The following is a 7,972-nucleotide window of genomic DNA, read 5'->3' as shown; positions in this document are numbered from 1 at the left end:
CCTACTGGGAAAGGATACTTCATTAGAGAAAAATGAATGTATCCATGCCACCTGGGAGGGAGGACTTGACAAGGAATTTAGTTTGTCTTTTCTCTTACCTAAGCATTTCTGCTGCTCAGATCCCACTTGTGCTATAAAAGAGTGTCCATCTCTGAGGCTGGCCAAGGTACAACCCTCAAACTCTCACTGCATTCAAACTCCATCGCTTTTGTTCCAAGGACACAGGACGAGAGAGATGGAGTGCTTTGCTTTGGCCTGGGCTTTTTAAGTCACAAGAGAAGATGTTTGGTTATAGTTGCCTTGTGCCAGAGATGGGCCTGGATCTTGGGAGACTTTAATGCACTAATTGTGTATGTGTTTGTGATCTGTGGAGCTGCTAAAGTTCAGGGTAGGGGGCAGGGGCCTCCTTGCCCAGGTTAAGGACAATACTGAGTTCACCCTGTGCTTTGAGACAGGGCTTTTCAGAGTTAGGTGGATTTCATGTTTCAGGGCAGTGGGCTGAGGTGGAGGGAACTGGCATCTATTGGAGGGCCTTCTATACCTTCTCTGGGCCTCAGGGTCCCCATTTGTTCTAGGAGCGGGTGGGGCCTCCCCAGGGCTGGCATCGAGCATCCCGAGTGTCCCGGGAGTGCAGACATAAAGGGCCCCATTGAACTGCAGGCTCCTCGGCTGCCGTCCTGACAAAGCCCTTTTCTCCCTGAGCCACAAAAGCCCTGTCAGGTAGGTAGCAGGGCCTGCAGCATTGTCTCCCCAGAAAAGAACAACAGGGTTCACTGTCCACCCCAGGCTCAGTCTCCCAGGGGAGGGCGGATAGCTTTGGAAGAGAGTCTACATAGCCAGAGACAGATGGGCTCTGTCCTTAGCCAGCCAGGGACGGGTGAACCAGCCACATCTCATTTGGTCACTTATTCAGGGATGAGCAGGAAAACAAATTGACCAAAACCCAAATTCCTAAAAATTTCGCTTTTAAGTGCATGTCCAAATGTTTTATGTTATAGAGCTGCACTGTCCAATATGGTAGCCACCAGCTCCATGTGGCTACTGAGAGCTTGGAAAGTGGCGAATCTGAACTGTGCTGTATGTGTAAACCAGGCACTGTTAATCTCTGGGGCCAGATAATCCTCTGTGGGGGGCTTTCCTGTGCACTGCAGGATGTTTAGCATCATCCCTGGTCTCTGCGCTCTAGATGCCAAGAGTACACACATACCTCTACCTGCCATCCTCTACCCCTCTTGGTTGTGATAACCAAAAACATCCCAGACAACTGCCCGAATCACCCCAGATCAAGAATCATCCAGATTTCAAAACTTAATAAGAAAAAAGCTGTAAAATATCTCATTAAACAATTTTCTAGTATTGATTACATGTTGACATGATTATTTCTTGGATACACTGGGTTAAGTAAAATATATTATTAAAATTAATTTTCTCTACTTCTTTTTACTTTTTATAAAGTGGCTGCTGAACAATTTACAACTATATATAGACTGTGGCTCACATTCTATTTCTGTTGGACAGTGCTCTTACAGAGGAAGAGACTGAGGGCCAGAGAGGATCTTGATGACCAGTGGCGGGTCACAGAGCAACAGAGAGGCAGAGTCAGGGTTCCAATCAGGTTTCCAGACTGGTACTCGAGACCAATGCTACTACTCTCACACACCTTCACAGCTGAAAGGAAATCCCAACATCAGTGCACTGAGTGTTTCCAGTGTGGTACGGCCGAAAAGCACTGGGGGAGGAATATAGAGTAGAGACATGAGCAATAGGAATGCTATTTACAGAGGGCTTGCTATATATTATATGCATGCTTCTTTAATCTTTGCAACAACCCTGGGAAGCAAAGGTTTATTATTATCCCCTTTTCCAGTCCAGTGAGGACACAGCCTGTTCCATGAGAAGCCAAGAATCAAATGCAGACACTCTCTTCAATATCACACAAACTACTTAGAGTCCCAAGTCTAGTAACATCCCATGACACCTGGGTAGGCCACTTCTCCTGGCATCCTACACCAGGTAAAAGGGCTGGAAAAGATGTAGCTTATGGTCCTTTCCAGTCCTGGAGAGCTGGTCTTCTGGGCAGGGAGGGGAAGGACAGAGGGCTGTCTCCTCCTTCAAGCCGACCTGGAATCATGGGAATCTAGATGGTCGGTATGCAGAGGCCGGCCTACCCCTCTCTTCCACGTGGTTCCCCAGGATGGCTGCTGTCCTCAAAAAGAGCTTTACGGTCTTATGCTCATAAAGAGCGTTAAGAAATAATGCTTGGGGGACTTCCCTGGTGGCACAGTGGTTGGGAACCTGCCTGCCAGTGCAGGGGACACGGGTTCGAGCCCTGGTCCGGGAGGATCCCACGTGCCGCGGAGCGACTGGGCCTGTGCGCCACAACTGCTGAGCCTGCGCTCTAGAGCCCGCGAGCCACAACTACTGAGCCCACGTGCCACAACTACTGAACCCGCGCGCCTAGAGCCCATGCTCCGCAACAAGAGAAGCCACCGCAATGAGAAGCCTGTGCACCGCAACGAAGAGTGGCCCCCGCTCGCCGCAACTAGAGAAAGCCCACACGCAGCAACGGGGACCCAACGCAGCCATAAATAAATAAATTTAAAAAAAAAAATTAAAAAAAAAAAAAAAGAAATAATGCTTGGAATGGACACAAGTGCACTCAGACTGGCCCTAAGAAGAGCACCGTGCCCAGAGATGAGGTCCACATGCAACTGGCATCAATCATGATTATTAAAACAGCACACTGAGTCCTTCCTCTGAATGCTAAGAACTTTGCAGGCATTGGCTCACCTGGTCATTACAATCCCTTACTCTGGGTACCATGTTAAGTCCCATTTTATAGATGAAGGAACTGAGGTTCAGAGAAGTGAAGTGAAGTGACTGTACCAAGGTCACACACAGTGGTAGGGACAGAATTTCAAGCTGGGCTTGGGCAACCCCAGAGTAGTGCTCTTAACCACGGCACTGGTTTGAGGAGGCCAGGGTCTTCTTCCCAGACCTGCTCCTCGTCCTCCTCTGTACGGGGTAGCTGGGAACACTGGGACCATCCAGAAACTACATGGAGTGGTCATACGATCTTCTCATCAGCCATCCTTCAGAGTTAGAGCTGGAAGGGCTCAAGGACTCCAACCCTCTTAGTTGGCAGATGGGGAAACTGAGGCACAGACAGGGGCGAGTTCATGCCCAACATCACTCTGCTAATTTGTGGCAGAATCAGTACTTCACTCAAAGTCACTGGAATCCCAATCCTGCACTTTTATCTACTACTATGCTTTCTTTCCGGGCAGAAAGGGCCGACCTTAGGGCAAATAATAAGAGGTATTACTTTTTGGTCACTTTTTAAGGCTGAGCCAGTGCACTGAGAATTTTACACACATTATCCCATTTACTCCTCACAACAAGCCTATGAGTTAGGTACTGCTATGATTCCTATTTCAGAGATGAGAAAATTGAGGCTCAGGAAGGTTAAGTAATAACTAGTCTGCAATTAAATAGTGGGACCATGATGAAACTCGGCAGCCTGATTCTGGAGCCATTTCTTGACCGCTCTTCTCAAGCTGATCACGCCGTGTTTATGGGATCCTCCATCAGAATATCTGCCTACAGGTGGAAGGGGTTTCACATTACAACGGAGAGCAGAGCTCACCCGAGGGATGTATGCGGAAGGGCAGCACTGCTTGGCCTTGGTGTGGGTGTGCACAGAGCCTAATGCACTTTGTGTATGGAAAAGAACTTCAGATCTTACCTAAAACCAGCTGGAGTTAAAATAATAATACTGATATGAACTCTTACTTGCTGCACAACTTCTGTGCTGCAGGTTCTTTGCACGTATTAACCTCTAATCCTTACAGCAATCTCATGAGGTACATGAAGTTATCCTAGTTTTACAACTGATGACAGTGACTCTGAGAGGCCTGGTGACTTGCTCAAGGTCACTCAGATAAGAAGTGGCTAAGCTGGGATTTGAGCGGGTCCTCAAAGCACTGATGCAGTCTCATCCTCGTTCCTGCCTCTGGCTGGTCAGCAGCCGCAGGGTGGGGGACCGTGGGGTTGCTGGTCCTCTACACCTCTTTGGATCTGCAGCATCTGGTACGTATGAACAGGGAGGGGGCACAGTGAGCTTCATGGCCAGAGGGAAGACTGATCCTAAAATGGGAAGAGTCAACTAAAAAATGAAGGACAAATTTAGGCTGTTTTCCCTTTTGGATTTTAAAAAATAAGCCCATCTTGGACTCTGATGTCTGGGAGGGTGGTATTAAAAAGAGTCAGGCCGGACTTCCCTGGTGGCGCAGTGGTTAAGAATCAGCCTGCAAATGCAGGGGACATGGGTTCAAGCCCTGGTCCAGGAAGATCCCAAATGCCGCAGAGCAACTAAGTCCGTGGGCCACAACTACTGAGCCTGCGTGCCACAACTACTGAAGCCCACGTGCCTAAAGCCTGTGCTCTGCAACAAGAGAAGCCACCGCAATGAGAAGCCCGTGCACCTCAACGAAGAGGAGCCCCCGCTCTCCGCAACTAGAGAACGCCCGCAGGCAGCAATGAAGACCCAACGCAGCCAAAAAAAAAAAAAAAGAAAAAAAAGAGAGTCAGGCCATGTGAGTTCTGGGCCCCTTCTGTCACTAACACTCTGGACCTGAGGCAGGTCTTTCTCACGTAGGTCTCAGTTTCCTCATTATGTGCTATGAAAATGAAGGATTTTTAATGATTTTTTTTCTTTTTGATGGTGAGGTGGGGGTAGGCATCAAAACCTTTTTTCCAAAGTTACATGAAAGGACAACACATAAACCTCTTTAAAAAGGAGCTCTTGGGCTTCCCTGGTGGCGCAATGGTTGAGAATCTGCCTGCCAATGCAGGGGACACGGGTTCGAGCCCTGGTCTGGGAAGATCCCACATGCCGCGGAGCAACTGGGCCCGTGAGCCACAATTGCTGAGCCTGCGCGTCTGGAGCCTGTGCTCCGCAACGAGAGAGGCCGCGATAGTGAGAGGCCCGCGCACCGCGATGAAGAGTGGCCCCCGCTTGCCGAAACTAGAGAAAGCCCTCGCACAGAAACGAAGACCCAGCACAGCCATAAATAAATAAATAAATTAAATTAAAAAAAAAAAAAAAGGAGCTCTTTCATTGATTCAGGGCAAGAGCCTGGAAACTTGTGCCTCGGCCTCCATGCTGTCTGCCTGCTGGGGAGGCTCTAGAAGGGATGCCCGTGGGCTCAGGACCTCCTCAGTTCTCCAGGGCCAGCTGTCAGAGCCCTGGAACACAGGCACGATGCTGCCAAGTGGGTCTGAACACTTCTATGTAAGTGGAACCATCTGGGTCTCAGGGGAAATGCCCACACACTCCGAAGTGGCATGCAATGAGCGGTGTGAGGTGGGAGAGGTGTTTTATTTTCAAGCTTGGAACTAGCTCAGGCTCCTTTGGGGATCTTGGAGAGGAAGAGTAGGCTTGGGGTGGTGTATGGGTCTCACCTCAGCCACACATGGTAGCTGTGTGGCCTTAGGCAAGTGATTACCTTTCCTGGGTCTTATCTGTAAAATAGAGATAATGATGATGATAATGATAGTAATAAAGTTACCTCTTACTGAATACTTGCTATATGCAAGTGCTTCTTAGGTATTATACCAGCAAACCCTCACAATACCCTTTTGAAGTAGGTGTCATATTATCCATTTTGTAGATATGGAAACTGAGGCACAGAGAAGTTAGGGGGCTTGCACAAGTTCACATAGATCCAGCTATCAAATGGCAGAGCTAAGATGCAAACCAAACCCATTTTTGTTTGACTCCAAAGACAGCATTTTCACCTGCAATATACCACCTTCGTAAATTAAACCTGCCCCAAAGGGCTGTTTTGAGAATCATGAAAGACAACCTAGGTCATACTCACAGAACTGGCTTAGTAAATGTGTTTCCTTTCCTGTCTCCATACTAAATGCCCCAAAGGTCCCCAACAGGCCTGAAGGGGGTCCATGAATGTCTACAGGTCCCTCTCTTCCCAGAAAGTGAAAGTAAGGAAAGGGAAGAGAATTCTCTCCGATCTCAGGAAAAACTGCCTTTTTCCTTTAAATAAGCATCTCTAATGAGTGTTTCCCAAATTGTGTTCCATGAAACACTTCTCTACATTGTTCTGTGTTCAAAAAAGTTTGGGAAATGCTACATCCTCAACCTGCCTCTTAGAGATGCAAATTGCTTATTAGCATATTAAAGTCCCTGAGAAGTCCTGCTATAAAGTATTCTGCTCAATTTGGTTCAACCCAGAGTGTTCCAAATCCCACTGATCATGGAATCCACCCCCTCACCCACACGGAACCCACATAATACTATTAACATCTGGTTCTAAGGAACACACTTGGGAAAGAAGCTGATTCTTGTCTGTTTATGCAGATAATACAACTAAGGGCCAGAGAGCTTGCATGGGTTGTCTAGGGTCACACAGCTACCTGGTGGTGGATTCTTTTGTAAATGAAGCCTTATTCTCAAACTCACCACTGAGATGCAGGACAGAGTAGTGGTTAAAAGCAGGAACCTGGAGTTGGACAGGCTGGGCTTCTATCTTGCTCTACCTTTCTCTAGCCAGGTGCTCTTGAGCAGGTTACTGAACCTCCTTGGGCCTTGATGATATGGGGACAATACGGCATCTATCTCATCAGGCTAATTGGGGGTGTCAGTGAGTTAATGTATGGAACAGCACCTGGCAGGAAGAAGTTAGTTAATTACCACTGTCCCTGCTGGAGTTTGTGCAAAACGAAGTTCACCTGAATGATGGTGGCCCTGCAGGTGAGGTCTGCTACTTGAGAGAGCCTGCTGCAGGGGGTGGGCAGGGATCGGCTGGTGGCTCTGAGGAGCCCTTTCTCCAGCCAAAGCTCCCAGGAGAGGGGTGTTCCTACCACCTGCCCCTGGGGCCAGGCATCGTGATGCTGCCAGATCAGACAGTCTCCACATGTCTGCCCCCTTTGCCCTCTTGTCTAAGCTCAGAGGAAGTCTTGGAACAGTCAGTTTGTGACTCGGGAGCTGGAGTAAGCAGTAAGCTTCATACAAGAGGCACCAGCTTTGATCCAGACAGTCCTGGCACCAAACCCAGGCTCTGGACTTCCTACTTTGTAGGAGTTTGGCCAAGTCACTTAACTTCTCTGAGTCTCAGTTTCTTCATTTGTAACATGAGGATAATAGTAGGACCTACTGCCTAAGTTTGCTCTGAGGTACCAAGTAATGATCACTAATGTTTAACAGGTGCTTACTGCATGTCATGGTGGACAAGATCCTACTCTCCTGGAGCTTACATTCTAGAAACGGTAGATGTCCTACAAATACGCAAATGAATTTAAAAGTATTAAATCAGAATGTAATAATAGGTACAAAGAAAATGAAATAGGGTAAGAGGCGGGGAATGACTGATAAAATGGTCTGGGAAGGGCTTACTGAGGTGGTGATGTTTAAAGTGAGATGTGACTGACAAGGAGTGAATCGTGGGACTACCTGGGGGAAGAGCCTTCCAGACAGAGGGGATGGCTAATACAAAGGCCCTGAGGTACAAGCAAGCTTGGTTTGTTTGAGAGATAGAAGGAAGGCCCTTTTGACAAGGAGCAGGAGAGTGATACAAGATAAAATCATTCACTCCTAGCGCATACCCAAGAGAAGTGAAAACATATGTGCACGTAAAAAGTTGTACACAAATGTTCATAGCAGCATTATTCACAATAGCCCCAAAGTGGAAAGACCCTAAATGTTCATCAACTGATAAATGGATAAACAAAGTGTGGTACATCCATTCAGTGGAATATTATTTGGTCATAAAAAGGAATGAGGGCCTGATACCTCCTGGTACAACATGCATGAATCCTGAAAACATTATGCAAGAGGTCACATACTAAAGGCCACATATTACATGATTCCATTTATACGAAAGGTCCAGAAAAGGTCAATCCATAGAGACAAAAAGTAGATTAATGGCTTCCAGGGCTGGGGGGAGGAGGAGTA

Source organism: Balaenoptera musculus, chromosome 3 (genome assembly GCF_009873245.2).
Source record: "Balaenoptera musculus isolate JJ_BM4_2016_0621 chromosome 3, mBalMus1.pri.v3, whole genome shotgun sequence".
Taxonomy (NCBI): Eukaryota; Metazoa; Chordata; class Mammalia; order Artiodactyla; family Balaenopteridae; genus Balaenoptera; species Balaenoptera musculus.
Note: the sequence above shows the minus strand (reverse complement) of the source record.